Below are 21449 nucleotides of genomic sequence, written 5' to 3'. Positions count from 1 at the left end.
CAGGAGCAGCAGTAAAGGTACATGGCCAACAAACTGCCGTATGCTGCGGTCTCCGGTTTTAAAATACGGAGTTGTGCGTGTAACATTTGGTCCCATCTCACAACACCCATGCTCCACCCCTTTTCCTTTTGCTTGTGCATGTAAATCACAGCTTTTAACCTCTGCTTTGCTCGCGTGCTGCCCACATACGTGCATATGGGAGCATTGAATCACGAGCAATGCTTTTAAAATTGATCTCTAAATTTACTTACCTAGTCCAAAACCCAGGTGCCTCATTTTTTGAACTATACCACTTCACCACCCCCTGTTTTTACCACTGGAATATGTATTTTTCTATCAGATTAAATTCCATTATGATTTTGATTACTAATAGCTCTGCCAGTAGGTTATCCCAGTCATCTACTACATTCTCAGTAAAGTAGTATTTCCTTATTTTTCCTCTGAGTATTTTTCCCTGCAATTTCAAATCATGACCCCTTTTTCTTAAATGTATTTATCTATATAACTTGCCACCTTGTATTTTATTAAAGATGCGCAGCTAACAATGCTCCATCCTCAGGAACAATTCTAGGCTAAGGAACAGTTCATTGCCTTCAGTTGTCTGCAATAAAAAAGGAGCTGACTCTTCTGAAAGAGGAATTGTCCAGGTTTCAAATAACCTTCCCTTCTTTGCAGTATCCAGAATATCTCCCCTAACTCTCACAGAGAATTCAGAAACCCAGGAATAAATGGTTTACAGTGAGCTCTGGTAGAACAAGACCTGTGGTAAAAAAGATACACAATTTCCCCAACTGTGCATCATCCTGTATATCAGCCCCTATTTCAAGAGAGGAATCAGATATCTAGGATGCAGGAGCCGAGGAATAAATGGATTACAGTGGGCTTGAGAGAATAAGGGTTTTGTTGAAAAGACCCCCACTCTCCCGGCTTTTACCCTTCTATAACAACTTTTCTGCTTTGGAAAACAAAGAAGCTCCAGCAATGAATATGAAGTGATGTCTGAGAGGGATGTAGTCACCCAATGCACCCAGAAACCCTGAAACATTATCGAATGTCATAGAAAAAACGTTTCTTCTGCTGGGAGACTCGGTCATCAGAGTAATCAATTTGGGAATTCATTTTGATGGGGACACAAAAGATAAATGCCTTTCAGGATCCTCGGCTAGTAGAAATGCAAACCAGGTAGTCAAAGCAATGATAGAAGAAAGAAGGGACTCTGATATCAGTGTTATCATTACTTGCTAGAAATGATATCCATACAGTATAGAGAGACTTCCAAAATTTAAGGAAGAAGATTAGACACATGGCAAAGACTACTGCAGGTTACCCACTTGCCATTTGTTTAGGGTTGCAATTCCTGCTCCATTCAGGTTATCTCCATGCAGAAAATTTACCACAGGTTATTCCAGTGGTTTGTTTCCATCCTTTTGCCTCTCTCTTAGACAGACAGACACACACACACACACACACTCTCTCTCTCTCTCTTTCCCTTCTCCCTAAGCCTATCCCCAAACTTTCCCCATTTCCTCCCTCAAAGCCCAACCCAGCTAACATCTAACCTACTTGTTCTGCTGGTGCTGCTGCCACCTCGTTTTTCTGGCCCATATGGGCCAATGACACCTCCTTTCTCCCTCCAGTCCACACAGACCAATGACTCTTCTTTCTGCCTTAAATTGATTCAGCTGGCACCCAGAAAGTTCCTGTGTTTCTCTGGAGATCCAATAATTAATACAAAAAGAACCTGTATCTCTGGGTGAAACCAGAAAGTCCCGAGGTACAAGGATGAGGGATTCAGAAATAATGAGTTTGAAGTGGAAGTTGAACTAGTTGACAGCTGCAGGCTTCCTACTGTATTTGGTTTTTCTTTTTATTATCCCATTATGAAACCTAAATAATAAGTAAATAAATAATTAAACCTTTTATTTCACATTGATAGTAAGCTTTCTATACTCATCTGTAACTCCTTTCTGAAATACTAGGCACAAATAGTCAAGGTCTTCTTTTCCCACCGCTTATTCTGCAGATTATGGTCCCATTTAAAAGGGGTCCTATGCTGACCTCTCATTTTTCCAGCACACAAAGTTGAATTTCTACTCATTGCAAAATATTTCATTGATGAATGGTTTTAGGCAATGCCATTGTTCAAGAGAGCTGTTTATGCAGATTAGGACTGAATTCAATAGGGTTTCTGTTAAGCATAGGTATCAATGCTTTGTCTGCAAATGAATGTTCAAAGTTCTGCCAGCCAGTATGAGATATCCTTAATACAAGTGGTTTAGTTGTGGTTCACTTGTAAAGTGATACCCACTAAATTCTTTGCACTCCATGCTTGGGACTTTTTCTTAAGAAATTTTCTGGAGAGCTGGAGGTCTTCTCAAAGATCCAAACTGATTCTGGATTATCTCCAATTGTCATAACATCACCAAAATACAGACTGAAGGGTTGTGGCCAAGGCCATGGAGCAATGAGGGCCCACGTGCTCCAGACAAGAATCCATACATTCTGAGCTCCACTGGATTTACGTGTGTAGGGGGGCGTTATGTGCGCCGGGCCTATTTTAAGAAGCCACGGCGACGCGCGTAAAGCCCCGGGACGTGTGTAAGTCCCGGGGCTTGCAAAAAGGGGCATTCCAGGGGCGGGGTAGGGGGCGGGATAGGGGGCGGGGCCAGAGGCTTCTGACACAGTGACCATTGCTGCTGTGTTGAAGGACCGCGTGCCGACAGGCTGCCGGACGTGCAACTTGCGCCTGCCCAGAGGCAGGCGCAAAAGGCATGATATAACATTTGGGGGGGTTAGAGTAGGGCTAGGGGGGAAAGGTTAGGGGAAGGGGTGGGAAGGTCAGGCTAGGGGGGAGGGAACGGGGGAAGGCAGTGCGGCTCAGTGCGCGCAAGGTGCACAATTGTGCACCCCCTGGCGCGCCAACTCCTGATTTTATAACGTGCATGCGCCTGCGCACAAGTTATAAAATCGGGTGTATATGTGCGCGCGCCAGGTAGCACGCGCACATGTACGCCCGCACGCACTCTTTTAAAATCTACCCCTATATCTTTATTATAGCTTCACACATGCACAACAGTAGACTGTCTTCCCTTCAGAAGACAGTACTCACATTTCAGCTTCGTCTCAGGTCAGTGTTTGGACAGTGTTACATTACTGGAGCTGCCTTCCTTTTGGAGACCTGGGCTTGGCCTGGTTATCCCCACCTGGTTCCCAGCTGTTATTCCCCAATCTCTCTTTATGCCCCTGAGCTCTACCTGCTCTGCAGGATCCCGTCCAAGGAGCAGACTCTCCTTAAAGAATTTAAGGTAGACTAGGAGTCTAGCCCAGTCCTGCACAAGTAAATAGAGGAACACCAGGGGCACTGCCTCACAGCATCCTATAAGCCCTCACTAGAAACACAGGTAAAAAGCCTCAGAGTCTAGATGGATTCGGAATTAGCCATGTTCCTGAAAATCCAGATGACAGTAAAGAGTTGCTTCTTCAAACTACACAGACTATGAAGTCTCTGAACCTCTCATTGAAAAGACAAACCTAATCACAGTAGTCCATGCAATGGTGTCCACAAGGCTGCAGTTCTTTAATATGCTATACAAGGGTTTTACCTATAATGCCCTCCATAAGCTGCAGATCATTCAAAATTCTACTGCACAGCTGATAGAAGGATGCAAGCTTCCTGATCATATCATGCTGGTTCTACACAAATTACCCTGGCTTCCAGTCCACTTCAGATTCAAATTTAATGCCCGACACTAATTGTCAAAGCTTTAGGAGGAGATGAACCAAACTGCTTGAGAGAAAGACTATCCTTATACATGCCCCCAGGTCATTACGGTCTTCACATGAAACCTCCTCTATAATGCTAAAAATAAAAGAATTCAAAAGTGCAGATACAAGATGATGATCGTTTTTGGGAGCGGCACCTGTTTTATGGAAATTCCTCCCACAAGAGTTCTGCCAAATAAATAGGAATCATGCAAAAGTTTGGCTTTTCTGCCAGGCCTTTAATGTCAAACTCTACACCTGTGGAAACATGCATTAAAAAAAACTGTAATAAACTGCCAGTGCACTACTTTGGTTGCCTGAACATGCTGCTAAAACATAGTATTTGATTGAAATGCTTATATATTTAGTTAAAATTAATTATTTTTTGTTTTTTTTAAATTTTATTTTTATTGCATTTTAATTATTACATACAATAAACATTGTGATAGGAAAAAATAAGCAGTATAAACAGTAATTTTACTAATTTCCACATTACCATTATTATTCTTATACAATAAAGAAATATTTAAATTTATGCCACTTTTAATTAAGTAATCCAGGGGGTTGGTGTGAAGATTTAAATATCAATTTTAGCAAAATGAAATATAAGGGGGCTGAAAGAAAGCCTACTCATGCCATTCTGTGCTAATTATGTCGCTATAGAGTGTGAGTCAAGGAAATATTGGAACTATGTTGGCTCAAAAAATATGTAAATAGCATCTTGAAATTTTATAACGCATTTACAAGGGTATTGTTGCGCGTCTGGCCCGCGTACGGTCCTGCTCACCTCTCTGGCTCCTCTGCAGGTCCTGGGTTAGCCTCCCCAGCGGCAGCCGCGAGCTCCTCCAGGCCTCAGGCATCCTGCAGCGGCTGTCGCCGGGCCTTCCACTGCGCACCAAGCCTTGCGCTGGAGATCGGCGTCTTCCGTGGTGTTGGCCACGCCCCTACGCGCGCGCTTGCGTGCGTGGACCTCCTGGCCTCTTGCAGGGCCAGGGGCAGGTCCTAGCTCCGCGGCACGCCCTGATTGAAGGAACTACTTAAGGAAGTCACTGCCTGCACTTTCTTGCCTTGGCAATCGGGTCGGCATTGTGTTGTGTGCTAGATTATCACTGCATACTAAGCCTTGTTCCAGTCTTGTTCCAGTCTCGTTCCAGGATCTTACTGTTCCAGCCTTGTTCCTGCATCCTACTGTTCCAGCGTTCCTCTGTTCCTGCATCTGTCTGTCCGTCTCCCAGGTAGTACCCTTGGACAGTCTCTCTGGTACTGACCTCGGCCTGTTCCTTGACCACTCTGTCTGCTGCCTGCCTCCTGACCTCTGCCTGCCTTGTGACCTCGTCTGACCTCCAGAACCTGACCTCTGCCTGATTGACAATGCCTCCTGATTCTGGCTCTGTCCCTTGCCTTGTCATCGCCTTCGCTGTTCTGGTCCTCCCTGGTCCATCAGACCTACAGCCTCGAGTCCGACCACGCTCCCTTGCTGTCTGTGGGCACGCCTGTCTACTATCTCTCCAGGAGACCCTGCGAGGCCCACCTAAGTCCAAGCGGCCCTGGTCCTTACGGGCTCCACCCGGGGGGATCGCGGGCTTCCAGTGGTGAAGCTCATCCTAGCCTCTGTCTCCTCCAGTACTCTGCCCCCTGGGGGCAGGTGCTTCCTGGTCCCTACCAGGGAGCCGTTCTCCACTGCTCCAGGACAAGGGTCCACCCCGGAGCGCAACAGGTATCGTAATGTAAATCTTGAGCATTTTGACACTGCTTCCTCTCTCATCTCTAGAAATCTTTTTCTTCTTTCCTGTGTTGCCTTTGTGATGCCTGGGAATAGCCAAAGTTTCTGCCCATAGAACAGCTCAGTTCTTTTTTGAAAAAATAATCTCAATATATTATTTTTCTCAGTATGGAAAGCAAATGTGATGAACAATGTTCCTCTCACAGTAATGTCATCTTCATGGGATAACTCCAAGAAATGTGTGAGATTCATCTGTTGTTGCTGGATTTCCTGACTTCCCCACTCAATCTCTGATCTTTTTTGTGGCAAATAATATACCTTTGTAATTAAAGGTGTCGCTTCCATAGGTATTTTTAGAACCACATTCATATATTTCTTGAACAAGTCCATCGGTAAAATCTGATTTATTATTGGAAAATTGATTACCCTTTAAACTACGCAATGAGTTTTCGATAATCTCAATTTTCTTATTTTTCACATTTTCATTTTGTATCATATGCTGTTGTAGGGTTTCTACAGCTTTTATCTTCTCTTCTATAGCATTTAATTTCCTTTCTTGAGTCAGAATTTTTTCTTCATTGCAAATATTTCTTTTACTCATCTCTAGGACGGATCTGTATGTTCCATGTATGTTACATGTATGTTCCATGTAAACCGCCTTCCCGGCGATAGTTTTCTCTGTTAATTGTGAACCGGAGTGATATGTATTGTATACAGGAACTTCCGGTATATAAAAACCTAAAAATAAATAAATAAATAAATCTGGATAAATTAATAATCGCAGTTTCAATGGCAGCCAGCGCATCCCATATTGAGTCTATTGTAACGATAGCCGGCTTAACAAGAAAGGGGAATATAACTTGTAATGAGTCACCCCTTTTTGCGGCTACAGCAGCAGAGTCCCTTTCAAATTCCAGCGAAGAAGCAGCGAGACTGTTGTTTTTCAAGGCTGAAGGTAAATATGATCCCAGTTGAAGTCTTTGTACTTTTGATGCGACTCCCAGCTCTACCTCCTTTAGAGCTCCACACTCATCCGAGGTCTCTGGTAGAGTTTTCGCCTCTGTTTCACCCGCTTGCCTCTCACGCTGAGGTGGGGACGACATCTTTGGTGCACCAGCACTCACCGACATCTCGTTGGGCCAGTGGTGAGGACGCTCGCTCAGCGTCCTGACCCTCCGCGGCCCTCGTCCCCGGCTCCTTCGGTGTGGAGGCGAAAAAGGTCTGTATAGACATCTGCTTTCCATCAAGATTTTCAGATACCGCAAGGCTTTCGCGAAGCCTAAGCCTTGCGTTTAGTATGCGGCATCAGGGAATTTGAATGAACGGCTATTTTTTAGGAAATAAGTTTAAGGTGGCAAGCAGCTCCTTCTCCGAATTCTCATTCAGCCGTCATCTTAAACTCTATCCCGTTAAAATTAAGTTTAAGGTGTTGTTATGTATTTATCTAGGCATTAATAGTGATTTAAATTTTAGAAATTCTATATCAGGTTGCATATAACCCCAAATTATATATTGCCACTTTACTTGTTGCATTCTACCTTGGGTGAATATTTTATTCAAAAAGATGGGTAACAAATCCAAATAATTAATAAATAAAATGAGAAGCTTAGGAGTAAACTCTAACTGGAGTAGAAACTGGTTGAGGGATAGATGACAGAGAACAGTAGTAGTAAATGGAGATCACTCTGAGAAAAGATGAACTGTTAGTGGAGAGCCTAGGAATTAGGTCCTAGGATTGATTCTGTTCAATATATTATGAATGATATTACAGAGGGAAAGGTTTGTCTTTTTGAAGAGGATGCTAAAAACTGTAAAACAGTAGACATTCCAGAGACAGTAAACAATAAGAGGAAATATATAAGAAAAGTGAGAAGTGATTATATGCTTAGAGTTATTATTCAGTGCAAACATTCGAAATGCAGAAATCCAAGGGAAGAATACATGATGGTGAGTGAGATGGGAATCAAGCAAGTAAGAGATCTGTGTACACAGATTTAGAGGTGCAAAATAGAACCTAGGTTGGAGTGTTCCATGGATGGAGTTTGCAAGTTTAGCAGTTAGCACAATATTCAGCTAAATTTGTCCCCCTAAGAATGTCCTCTCAAATGACTGCCCTAAATTTAGCCATACAAGTTATGAACAGTTAGATTTAACTGGCTATTCAGTAGCAACTTTAAACAGTCAGCTGTGACTAAATATCCAGAAAAAGTTAACCGGTTAAAATTAACTGGTTAAATTTATCACTTCTTTGAAAATCTACCCCATGTTACTATGTTACTATGAGTTTTGTTATTGTTTACTGAAATTTTACTCTTTCATGTAAGTAATCAATATATTAATCCAGTTTTGCCTTATGTTCAGTGGAAGAATTCCAATTTGATGTTTTTTTAGTGTTGTCAAGCTATGATGATCTTTGTGTGTTGTATTGCCCAGTATTAGAAAAGACTACTTAAACTGTGTAGTAATATCTAACTATAATAAAGTGGAAAGGTGCCCTGCGTGTGCATCACCAGTATACAAATTGAGCTCTGCCCATCCTACCCTGTACTCTCCAGCTCCACCCCTCTCCATCTCTGTTGGAAATTGAGCTTCTCTCCTCTTTCTACCTGTACTTTCCAGTTCTGCCCAACCCTCTTTGTATTGTCCAATCCACTCTCTACTATCACATATTGAAATTGAGTTTCTCTCTCTCTCTTTCAGTCTGCACTCTCTACTAGGGATGTGAATCGTTTTTTTGACGATTTAAAATATCATCCGATATATTTTAAATCGTCAAAAATCGTTAGGGCCACGATACAATACCAATTCCCCCGATTTATCATCAAAAAATCGTAAATCGGGGGAAGGGGGAGGGCAGGAAAACCGGCACACTAAAACCCCCTAAAACCCACCCCCGACCCTTTAAATTAAATCCCCCACCCTCCCGAACCCCCCCCCCCAAATGCCTTAAATTACCCTGGGGTCCAGCGGCGGTCCATAGCTAAATCGGGGGAAGGGGAGGGCAGGAAAACCGGCACACTAAATCCCCCTAAAACCCACCCCGACCCTTTAAATTAAATCCCCCCCCCCCAAATGCCTTAAAGTACCCTGGGGTCCAGCGGCGGTCCGAAACGGGCCAAAAACCGGCACACTAAATCCCCCTAAAACCCACCCCCGACCCTTTAAATTAAATCCCCCCCCTCCCGAACCCCCCCCCCCAATGCCTTAAAGTACCCTGGGGTCCAGCGGCGGTCCGAAACGGGCTCCTGCTGTTGAAGCGTGTTGTCTTCAGCTGGCGCCATTTTGCAAAATGGCCACCGCAAAATGGCGGCGGCCATAGACCAACACGATTCGACCGCAGGAGGTCGCTTCCGGACCCCCGCTGGACTTTTGGCAAGTCTTGTGAGGGTCAGGAGGCCCCCCAAGCTGGCCAAAAGTCTCTGGGGGTCCAGCGGGCGTCCGGGAGCGATCTCCTGCCGCGAATCGTTTTCCGTACGGAAAATGGCGCCGGCAGGAGATCGACTGCAGGAGGTCGTTCAGCGGAGGTCCGGAACCCTCGCTGAACGACCTCCTGCAGTCGATCTCCTGCCGGCGCCATTTTCCGTACGGAAAACGATTCGCGGCATTTGGGGGGGGTTCGGGAGGGGGGGATTTAATTTAAAGGGTCGGGGGTGGGTTTTAGGTGGATTTAGTGTGCCGGTTTTCCTGCCCTCCCCCTTCCCCCGATTTAGCTATGGACCGCCGCTGGATCCCAGGGTAATTTAAGGCATTTTGGGGTGGGGGATTTAATTTAAAGGGTCGGGGTGGGTTTTAGGGTGTTTTAGTGTGCCGGTTCACGATTTTAACGATTTTCACGATATTCTAAACACCCAAACGGCAACGATACGATTCCCTCCCCCTCCCAGCCGAAATCGATCGTTAAGACGATCGAGGACACGATTCACATCTCTACTCTCTACTACCACACATCTCAATTATGCACTTCCTACACTTATTTATTTGTTTTATTTATTTAGCCATTTTATATACTGTCATTCCAAGTGAAGATCACAACAGTTTACATCATGACTCAAATATTATAGGTAGCCAATTACATTCAATTGATGCATTCATATGTCATACATTTTAGCGAAAGACATGTACATTAGTTAAGGTGGTCAGGGGAGGGGAAATATACAGGAACAGGGTAGCAGTACTTGCCCCATCCTTGGATGGGCTTTTACTACGAGTCTTTCATGTAATGTATATAAAATGATGTGTGTTTCTGTATATGTGTTCACTTGAGAACAGCCGGCCCTATTTATTCTAAACATGCCTAAATTAATGAATGTCACTCAGAAAAATATAGGTAAGTCATGTTTGACTTGACCCTTTATGGGGTCTTCCATTTTGTCTGTAATATTTAAATATACAGATTTGCTGTCTGGAGTATTGTGTTCAGTTCTGGAGACCATGTCTCAAAGGGTCAGAGACAGGATGAAGGTGGTCCAGAGAAGGGCAACAATAAAGGTGGGGGATCTCCATCAAATGACTTATGAGGAGAGGTTGAAGGACCTAAATATGTATATCCTGGAGGAGAGGAGGTGCAGGGGGATACAATACAGACCTTCAGATACCTGAAAGGTTTTAATGATGCACAATCAACAAACCTTCTCCATTGGAAAGAAATTAGTAGAACTAGGGTTCATGAAATGAAACTCAAGGGAGGAAGGCTCAGAACCAACATCAGGAAATATTTCTTCATGGAGAGGGTTGTGGACACCTGGAATACCCTTCCGGAAGAGGTGGTGAAAGATTTTAAAGGGGCATGGGATAAATACTGTGGATCCCTAAAGACTAAAGAATGGAAATGAAGAAAAAAGTGCATGGGAGTAACTTGCTGGTGTGGTGGTTACTACCCTTAAACAATAAGCCTTTGTACTGTTGATATATCTCCAATATTGATACTTTTTATGCTACTATAAGCTTGCTGGGCAGACTGGATGGACCTTTGGTCCTTTTCTGCTGTCATTTCTATGTTACCTTCCAATGAACTTTGGAAAGACAATCAGAATAATAAGAAAAGCCTGTTTGCTTCCCCCCCCCCCCCCCCTCCAAAATATGTTAGCTGATTTATGTCGCTTAGGGGAAAGGAACAGCACATTTCAGTTTGTACAGGCAGTGGAAGATATGGCCTCTTAACTAAGAAAACACAACTTGACCAAATGTTTAGACCAAGATATTTTAAAATAATTTAGCCTGATTTATCCTAATTTAAACATTCTAATACTAATTTATCTCTGTTGTCTATAAAGTCTGGTTTAGTTAATGTATGCTTTATTACTACCAAATATCTCTTCATCTATGATTAGATTTTTATTTCCAAAAAATCCAGAATTTGTGTAACCCAGAAACCTGGCTTAAACCAGGTAATTCTCTTATGTCTTATTCAAGCATGCTCACCAAACTTCTTGGTTTTCTACAAGCTAAGGATTTCTAAAACAGGTAGAGGTGGGGTATTCTTTTTCCAGAAGGCTTTGAAAATCAAAGAGTTGTGTCTTAAACCATGTTTTGGTATTGAGGCACTTTTGCTTCATATTGATCCATATTTAGATCTCAACCTTCAACTAATCTGTAACCCTCCTGATTTATTTAGTGGCGTTTAGAATCTACAGAGCATATACAGTCAGGAGTTCTCAGTTATTCATCATGGGGAATTTTAATGTACATGCTGAGAACCTTACTAAGATAGCTGCTAATCAATGACTGACCTCAATCTGACCCAATGAATCTACAAGCCCACTCATCAAATTGGCCATTCCTGGGATCCAAATATTTCATTAGAAAAAGACTAATTTATGCATAACTCTCTTTACTATTTTCCTCTATCATGGACAGATCATATTTTATTAACTTTCTCTCTTAAGAGTTCAGTTACCCCCTCTTCATTTAAGTTCAAGCTGTTAGTGGAGTTATGAAACTGCAAAGCTATTGATCTCATAGCCTTGGCAGTTGACCTGGACCAGTTTCAGGGGGACTTTGATGAACTGCTTCTTGATCTTCAAATTAGTAGTTGAGATAATATTCTGAAATCAGCTTTTGAAAAACCTGCCTCTAGTGTCCTTCATCCAGTGAGAGAGATAAGTGGGCAACCCTGGTTTAAAGCTGCTCAAAAGAAAAGTCAGACACTATGAGAGACTATGGCACTATCATGAGTCTAAATCAAATAAAGCCCTTTGCAGATCCAGCACTGCATTTTTTCAAAAAGAGATTCAATGTGCTAAGAAAGAACATCTATACAAGAATCTCAAATTGGCTGGAAATAGACCAAGGCAACTTTTCAGACCTATTCTTTGATTTTCCAATAAGTATATGAAGCTCAATTCAGAGATCATTCCTTTTTCTGCAGAAGCATATGCCAATGCTTTTGATCTTAAAATTAAAAAATCTCAGGCTGGATTTTCTCCTTAATCCTTTCTAATATCTGAAACATAGAAACATAGAAATGACGGCAGAAGAAGACCAAACGGCCCATCTAGTCTGCCCAGCAAGCTACGCACTTTATCCATTTTTTTCCCTTTTTTTTTTCTCTCCCACCTGTTACTATTGGCTTCCAGTACCCTCCAGCCCTAATTCCCCTCCACCCCAGCACCAATTTAGAGAGCAGTGCCGTATCTGCATCCAAGTGAACGTCCAGCTCAATTAGGGGTAGCAACCGCTGTCACAAGCAGGCCACACCCTTACCCCATACTCTTACCCACCCCTGTTTTTATTTTTTTGTTTGTTTTTTTTTTGTTTTGTTTTGTTTTTGGAGATAGCAGCCCTCCATCCTTCCGCTCCGTGAAGGTGGAACACCAACTACTGGCCACTGGCATCCCACTCCGTGAATGCCTCTGTGGCTACTGCCGCTCCGTGCAGTGTTTGAATGCCTCCTCTTTATTCACGCCCTCTAGACTTGATGGATCCACAGTGTTTATCCCACGCCCCTTTGAAGTCGATCACAGTTTTAGACTTCACCACTTCCTCCGGAAGGGTATTCCAGGCATCCACCACCCTTTCCGTGAAGAAATACTTCCTGACATTGGTTCTTAGTCTTCCTCCCTGGAGCCTCAGCTCGTGACCTCTGGTTCTGCTGATTTATTTCTGACGGAAAAGGTTTGTCGTTGTCTTTGGATCATTAAAGTTTTTCAAGTATCTGAAAGTCTGAATCATATCACCCTGCTCCTCCTTTCCTCCAGGGAGTACATATTTAGATTATTCAATCTCTCCTCGTATGTCATCCGATGAAGACCCTCCACCTTCCTGGTCGCCCTTCTCTGTACCGCTTCCATCTTGTCCTTGTCTTTTTGTAGATACGGTCTCCAGAACTGAACACAGTACTCCAGGTGAGGCCTCACCAAGGACCTGTACAAGGGGATAATCACTTCCCTTTTCTTACTCAATATTCCTCTCTCTATGCAGCCCAGCGTTCTTATGGCTTTTCCTATCGCCTTGTCGCATTGTTTCGCAGACTTCATATCATTAGACACTATCACCCCAAGGTCTCTCTCCTGCTCCATGCACATCAGCCCTTCTCCCCCCATCGAATACAGTTCATTCGGATTTCCACTCCCCATATGCATGACTCTGCACTTCTTGGCATTGAATCTCAGCTGCCATATCTTCGACCTCTCTTCCAGCTTCCTTAAATCCCGTCTCATTCTCTCCACTCCTTCCGGCGTGTCCACTCTGTTGTAGATCTTAGTGTCATCCGCAAAAAGACAAACCTTACCTTCTATCCTGTCCGCAATGTTGCTCACAAATATATTGAACAGGACCGGTCCCAACACCGATCCTTGTGGTACACCACTTAAAACCTCCCTCTCTTCAGAGAGAGCTCCATTTACCATCACACATTGTCTTCTGTCCGTCAACCAGTTTGCAATCCAGGTCACCACCTCGGCACTCACTCCTAAGCTTCTCATTTTATTCACCAGTCTCCTGTGTGGGACCGTATCAAAAGCTTTGCTGAAATCCAAGTAGATGACATCGAGTGCTCTTCCTTGATCCAATTCCTTAGTTACCCAGTCAAAAAAGTCAATCAGATTTGTCTGACAGGATCTTCCCCTGGTGAATCCATGCTGCCTCTGGTCCAGCAATTCTCCTGACTGTAGATAGTTCACTATTCTCTCTTTCAACAGTGACTCCATTACTTTTCCCACCACTGAAGTGAGGCTAACCGGTCTGTAGTTACCAGCCTCCTCTCTGTTCCCACTCTTGTGAAGTGGAACCACCACAGTTCTTCTCCAATCACTCGGCACCAATCCCGTTTCTAGGGATCTATTGAACAGGTCACACAGCGGACCCGCCAGCCCATCTCTGAGCTCCCTCAGTATCCTGGGATGAACCTCATCAGGTCCCATGGCTTTGTCTACTTTCAGTTTCCCCAGCTCTTCCCATACATTTTCTACTGTAAATGGAGTTACATCTACTCCACTCCCCTCCAGTATCTTGTTAACTAGGGACGGTCCTTCTCCAGGGTCCTCCATAGTGAACACAGAACAGAAGTATTCGTTTAATATTTCTGCCATTTCTTCGTCTCTCTCCACACATTGATCCTGTCCACCTTTCAATTTCACTATACTACTTTGAACTTTTCTCTTTTCACTGATGTATCTGAAAAATGTTTTGTCACCTCTCTTTACTTCTTTGGCAATCCTCTCTTCTGCTTGACTTTTTGCTCTCTTGATTAATTTCTTCGTCTCCCTCAGTTCTACCAGATATTCTTCTTTGTGCTCCTCTCTTTGGGATCTTTTGTATTTCTTGAACGCTGTTCTTTTAGCCTTTATTTTGTCAGCCACCTCCTTTGAGAACCAGATAGGTTTCATTTTTCTTTTGCTTTTCTTTACTTTTCTAACATATAGATTAGTTGACTTGGCAATTGCTCCTTTTAAATTGGTCCACTGTTGATCCATATCTCTCACATTCTCCCAGCCTTTTAGTTCTGAAGATGATAAAAATGATCCACTGATACATTCTCTATATAAAGTAAATTTTTGACCGTTGGGAATCACTAAAACTTTGAGTCTGATGAATACCAGTATTTCACATCTTGATCCTCCACTATCCTCTAAATTCATTGTACAACCAAAGTTGGTTATATTGCAGCATCAACAGTGAATTCAAGCCTAAAGAAGGGGAATGTTCCTGAAGTGTTGAAAAAAGTGAAAGTGCATACTCTTTTGAAGAAGCAATCCCTGAACACAGCAGATATTAACAATTTTAGGCCAGTTTCTAATTTGTCACTTCTTTTGAAAGCTCTGGAAAAAGTAGTGCTTAGTCAACTTTCAAAATTTTTTTAGACAAGACTTTGGCATACCATCCTAGGCAATCAGGTTTTTGTCAAGGCTAAGTTGTAGAATCTGCCCTGTTTGCCTTGATGAACGAGGTACGATCCAAAAGTGACATAAAAAAAGCTGAGCTCATTGTCTTTTTAGGCATGTGCAGCCTTTGATACACTCTGTCATTTGCTATTGATTCAAAGATTTAAGGAACGTAGAGTCCAGAGAACTGTTTTAGACTGGTTTATCTCCTTTTTGAGATGTTCATACCAAGTAAATTAGAATATGGAATTGTCTTATTCTCATCCATTATTATGTGGAGAATTCCAAAATTCTGTTTTTTCTTCTGCTTTATTTAATCTCTATTTAATCCCTTGGTAATTTTAATTGAGGATCTTGGTTTTACTTATTTTTTATACATAGATGATGTTCAGGACACTGTATACTTAGATGCTGAATGCCCTGAATAATTATTTAAATTCAATGAATGCCTCAACCTGATTGTTGCATAGCTTCATTTTCACGTTGAAAGTTAACCCTAGAAAGTCCAAAATATTATGGTTGACAAGGAAGACTGAATCCTCAAGTCTTCTCCAGAGATGAGTGGGGACTAACATATTACCTAAAGAGGCAGCTACCACTTTGGGTATTAAAATGGATGAAAATCTCACTTTTAGGAGCCACATTTCTATGTTAGTCCAGCATTTGTTTTATTAGCTCTGTAATATATGCCATTTAAGATCATTTTTAGATTATTGGGATCTTCATACTTTTGTACATGCTGTAGTGCTTAGTCATTTAGATTATTGCAGTACTCTTTTTCAGTGACTGTCTCTGACTACTATTAGATTGCAACTTTTATAAAATATAATGGCTAAATTAATCTTTGACTCCAGTGGTTGCCAATTGGGTGCAGAGTGAAGTCTAACCCTATCCTTAACCCTAACCCAACCCTAACCCTAACCCAATGAATAGCTTTTAAAACTATTCATTGGGGCCATCTCACTTATTTTTCAACTTGCTCAGTTACTATAAACTAGCCAGAACACATTGATCTTCTCAGTTAGCTTTGCTGCAAAATCCATCTCCAGTAGGAATTAGACTGGAACATTACAACATTGTTTTGCTCTGGAAAACTTTATCATTAGACATATGCCAAGAAATGACTTACCCAAAACATAGGAAAAGTGAAAAATCTGACTTTCTCAATAGGTGTATCAAGTTTTATAATTTTAATTGTGATATCATTATTATATTTTCTCTCCATTGCTAGTTTTATTTTCATTATTAGGCTTATATTTTATAAGGAAGATGTGACCTTGTTGTTTTAAAAAGTTTATTTATTAAGATGTTTATTATGATGTTTTATAAGCTGATCTTTGTTGCTACATCTGTTATTTTATTATGTGTAATAGTTTTGTTTTGCATATCACTTTGATTTTGTTCTTGAAAGGTGATTTAGTATGACAATTAACTAATCTGCCTGAGAAGCTATTCTGTCTCCTTTATATTTATATGTATTTATCTTAGATTTGTTTGTGTTATAGTTTTATTGTGTATTATTTAACTATTGTTATTTTAATAATTATATTTAATTGTATACCATTTTTAATTTGTTGAAAACAGGTATGTCAAAATTAATTTACAATTATTATTAGTCAGATTTCCATGCCAAAGCTCCCCATGATATAAAGGTGCATTGACTGCATACCTTTTCCTTTGAGGATTATAGACAAAGAAAAATCTCTGAATTCATTGCCAGAGTATGTGGTAAAGGCAGACAGCTTATCTGGGTTTAAAAAAGGTTTGGACAAGTTCCTGGTGGAGAAATCTATAAACTATTAGTCAAGTTAACTTAGGAAAGAGCCACTGCATATTAACAGCATTAGTAGCATGGGATCTATTTAATGTTTAGGTAATTGCCAGTGGGAATATACATTCATTTCAAATGAATTTCAAAAACATGATAAATCAGGGCTATTCTATTCATTTGAGGGCCCCAAACCTTATTTGTTGCATTTGTTTGAAAAGAATACATTGGGCCTAAGCCTAGGCCCAAAGCCAGGGCTTCGGCTAAGGCATCGGCTGAGGCCTAAAGCAGGAGCCATGGCCTACACCCTAGCATGACACTGATGCCTCGACTTAAGCCTAGGCCCGAAGCAGGGGCCTTGCCTAGGGCATAGGCTGAGGTCCAAAGTAGGGGGTCGCAATCTAGGCCCAAGCACGATTCCGGGGTGTTGTCCTAGGCCCAGCCCAATGCCAGGGCCTCAGCCGAGACCTGAATAAGTTCTTACCTGATCCATCAGGTATCCAAAGGCAAGGCCGGGCCTCCGCCCTGACCCAGGCTAGATGCTGTGACCCAATCTGGAGGTTGAGTCCCGATGCCTGGGCCTTGGTCTAGGCTGGAGCCCAGACTCAGACCCACAACTGTGACCCAGCACAAAGGCTGGGTCCTGACACCAGTGCCTCAGCCTGGACCCAGGCCCAAATACACAACCTGATCCAGATGCCAGGTTCTGACACCTGGGCCTCAGCCTAGGCCAGAGACCAGACATAGGCTTGATGCTGTAACCTGCATGGAGGCTAGATCCTGATGCTGGGGAATTGGCCAGACCTAGGCCCAATGCTGTGACCCATACTGGAGGCCAGGTCCCATTGCTGGGGCATCGGACCTGACCCAAGCTGATATCATGACCTTACCTGGAGGCTGGGTCCCGACACCATGGCTTCAGTCCAGGCCCAAGCCCAGAGCCCAGGCTTTGTATCTGTTTCCATTTTGTTGTACTTGTCTGATACCATCCACTGGCATTGTAACAGGGTTAATAAACTATGGTGCATTCATCCCAGTGGGTGCTGCCTAGCCTAGGTCTAGGCAGCACCCACTAAAATTGGCATTAGAGGAAGACAGCAGTACTAGCCTGGGGAGCCACTTTGCTACTCAAGGTAGAAGCAGTAGAAAAAGGGGATGAAAAAGGGAAGCCTTTTCCAAGCTATCTTCACATCCCTTTCCACCAGGCAGGTGGCAGGACATCAGTAGTGGCAAGCCATCATAGAGCAGATGAGGTAGAGTTCTATATGTTTGTCCTTCGGCAAGAAGCAGGCAGCATCAAAAGTTGTGATGAGGTGCATTGGGCAAATGACTTTCCTGGATGGCCAGACTCTGCAAGTAGTGAAGACCTTGGGCTTTAAGTGTCTGCTGCACATCTTGCCTCAATTACAAATTGCCCTCCTGAACTACATTCAGTAGACAGGTAATCTACACCCTGTATAATCAGTTCTGTAGTCGCATGCAGGTGCAGCTGGCCAAGGCAGAGGGGAGTAATGCAATTCACCAGCAACATCTGGAGCAGTACAAATGCTATGTAAGTCTACCTCTCCCTGATGGTACATTGGCGGGAGCTGGCTGAGGCAGGGACACATAGTAACTCTATCAGGGACCAAGAATCAGAGTGGAGGTGGGCTGTGCTGCATAGTGCACCTAGGCAATAGATACCACTTAAACATCATACAATATTCTAACGGCAATAAGAAAGATGCTGGATAGCTGGCAGCTAGACAAGGGAGGCAGGAATGTTCTTTTTTTTTTTTTTGTGACAGACAGTGGTGCAAATATAAAAAGAGAACTGGAAAATGGGAGCTCTCACTAGATCCATTGTTTTGTACACTTGCTGAACCTGGCAATAAAGGATACCCTGGGACTGGGGCCCATGGAAAATGTGATTCCAGTCCTTAAGAACCCGATAGGGAGGTCCTGATAAAGAGAAAAACAGTGGAGCATTTTCATCATAGCGTGAAGGGTAGTCAGCTTCTCTATGAGAAGCAGGAAGAAGATGGGATACCTCATAAATGGCTGATTCAAGACTTATATAGATCTCCAAAATAAGCAAAATATTTGTATCTTTGTCTCTTAGATATTTGAAAAATTATACTGACTACCCCTGAAGAAGTAAATGAAACACGAGCCATGTCGGGTTGTTCCTAAGACTCTCCAATGTTCTGCAACACTGAAATGATGTGTCCTTTGGCTAATTACAAAAAATTAAAAATTTCAAAAAAACCTATAAATATCGGCATTCTTGAGTGTGTGTGTGTGCTTGGAGACCAATGATTAAAACATTATCACAGTCATATAATAGAATTTTGACTGCAAAAAAAGCAAATTGAGAATTGCAAAGAAGCAGTACGGGAGCTTTTTTGTAAAAAAAAAACAAAAAACCAAACGGAGAAAGCTCTCAATGTTTATGATGTTTCCACTCACAAAAGAATAAGAATATAAAATCAGTTTCCACATATGATGTTTTCTGGGCTATGATTCAAGATGTTGGCACCTGATGGAATTCCTCCTGTTTGATGCTGCAGAGGTTAGTGGAGCAGCAGACATCCCTTCATGATCTGTCTCTAGAAACAGATATAGGTGGGTATCGCCCTCTGGTTCATCATGATTTCGTAGTGATCAGGCAGTTGATACAAATCCTGCAGCCCTTCAGGGTTGCCACAGAAGATATGAGTTCCTGAAGCACCTCCCCTGGGTGGAGGTCATCCCCATGGTAAATATTCTGAAGAAGAAATTAGAGGTTTTCATGATCAGAAGGGACTGAAAGCAGAAATGTTACAGTCTGTGCACTATTTACAGCAACAGGTGCAAGAGAGACTGAAAGTTCTGATGGAAAACAGTACTTACATGCTTGTTATGGCTTATACCTCTGTGTGGCTGCCACTTTCCCTTCCTTTGCCTTTTGAAAAATGGTGTGGGCTGTCCATTGCCCCTACCACATGACAGGAGGTCACTCCCAGACTCCCTGTTAGACAGCTATGGATTTTGGGTGAGTCCTGGTCTGGTCAGGAAGATGGGTTGAGGGGGGAGGGGGCTTCGTCTTTTAATAAATGGGAAGGGTTGTAGGGGTTCTGAGGTTGTTTGTTTTGTAAACATGATTTTACCCCCCCCCCTCCAAAAAAAAAAAGAAAAGAATAGGAATAACCACACAAAATTTCATGGTTTTTAAATTCCCAAAATGCAATGAAATAGGAAATATCATTTGTATTTCCTATTTTGTTGCAAATGAATACCCACCCCTAGTTACTATTATCCCCAGAGATAAATTGCAGTGAACACCATCCTGAGTCTTATCTGTTTTTTTTCTCTTTCTCAGTTTGTGAGTATATGTAAGACATTTTTTCACACACTGTGAGAGGTTGCTGGAAGAACTATTATACTCTATAACCGTGGTACACTACAGAGACATAGCCAGCCAGTAGACAATGGGGTCAATACACATGTGATGGACATTGAAGATATAGTTTATATCTGTATACTTGATCGTGAATTTGGATGGCTATTGGAAGTTAATATGGATGTTATGGAGGGCAAATAATAGGCTCTCGTGGCAACGTTGGTGGGTTTTGAGATATCAAGGATAGAGGTTGGTGTTGAAGGGATTTTTGGTTTTGAAATGGGTGGTTTAGAGGTATTGAGGGAGAGAATGATTTTGAGAAGCCCTTTTGCTGTATATTTGATACGCGTTTGGATGTTGAATCATACGTCCATGGTTGGTTTTGTAACTCTTGCCTGCTATTGAAAGAGATGAGTAAGGAATGTGTCTTGGCATTCGCAGATAGGTTGATTTGGATAATATAAGGATGACATTTTGAGACTCATGTACTTAGACACCGTAGAAGCATCGGTTGGAGCCAGACTGCCATGACAAAATTAATTTTGTGAAGCTATAATGGAAGAGAGCTTGGATTTAGATACTATCCATGTGAGTAGTTTTTTATTCAGATGCTTTGTGAGGTTGGTATTTGAGCTAAGATTAGTAAGTTTATGTATATGGTTTGTAATTGTAGCTGCACCATAATGCTGCTGTTGATGCACTGGGAGGTGGACCCTTGGCCTGGTGCAGGATTGGTAGGCAACCTGGTCAGACCCAGAGAGCACCTGCCACCAGGAGGCGGAGCACAGGAGGAGACAGAGGCTAGCTGGAGTTTCACCAATAGCAACCCGGGATTCCCTCAGGTTGAGCCCTTGGTACCTGGGCTGCCTGGTCTTAGGTGGGCCTCGCAGGATCTTCAAGAGATAAAGTTCAAGAGTTTGCCCACCACGAACAAGGGTGTGTGGTCGATGTTCAGCTCAGGGAGTCCAGGAGCCAGAGAAGGCCAGAACAGAGTCTCTGAATGAAGAGCGAGGATCAAGGCCAGAGTCAAGGATAGCGTGATCAGCCAAAGCAGGGGTCAATACAAGTGGTCAGTCTGAGGATAGTCAGTCAGGCGAAGGTCAGGTTCCAGGCGGTGGTCAGATGTGGTCAGTGATCAGGCAGAGGTTGGGTACAGGCAGCATGCAGATGTGGTCAATAGAAAGGCAAAGGTCAAATCCAGGCGGCGATCAAATGTAGTCAAAGTAACAGGCAGAGGTCAGTACCGAGAAGACAGTCTGAATGATACTACCTGGGTGGATGCTGGAACAGGAGACTGGAACAGGATGCTGGATCATGAAGGCAAACTAGCTATCGCAATGTGATCGACCCGATTGCCAAGGCAGAGATCAATCAGGGTACGCTGCAGAGCTGGATCCCGCCCTGGCCCTTTAAGAGGCCGGGCGGTCTGCGTGTGAGTGCCTAGGGGCGGGGCCGATGCTACAGAGGACACCGAGCCCCGCCATGAGGTCTGGTCAGGAGTGGGAGTGTAGGGAG

This window comes from Rhinatrema bivittatum, chromosome 1 (assembly GCF_901001135.1).
Source record: "Rhinatrema bivittatum chromosome 1, aRhiBiv1.1, whole genome shotgun sequence".
Classification (NCBI taxonomy): domain Eukaryota; kingdom Metazoa; phylum Chordata; class Amphibia; order Gymnophiona; family Rhinatrematidae; genus Rhinatrema; species Rhinatrema bivittatum.
This window is presented reverse-complemented; position numbering follows the sequence as displayed.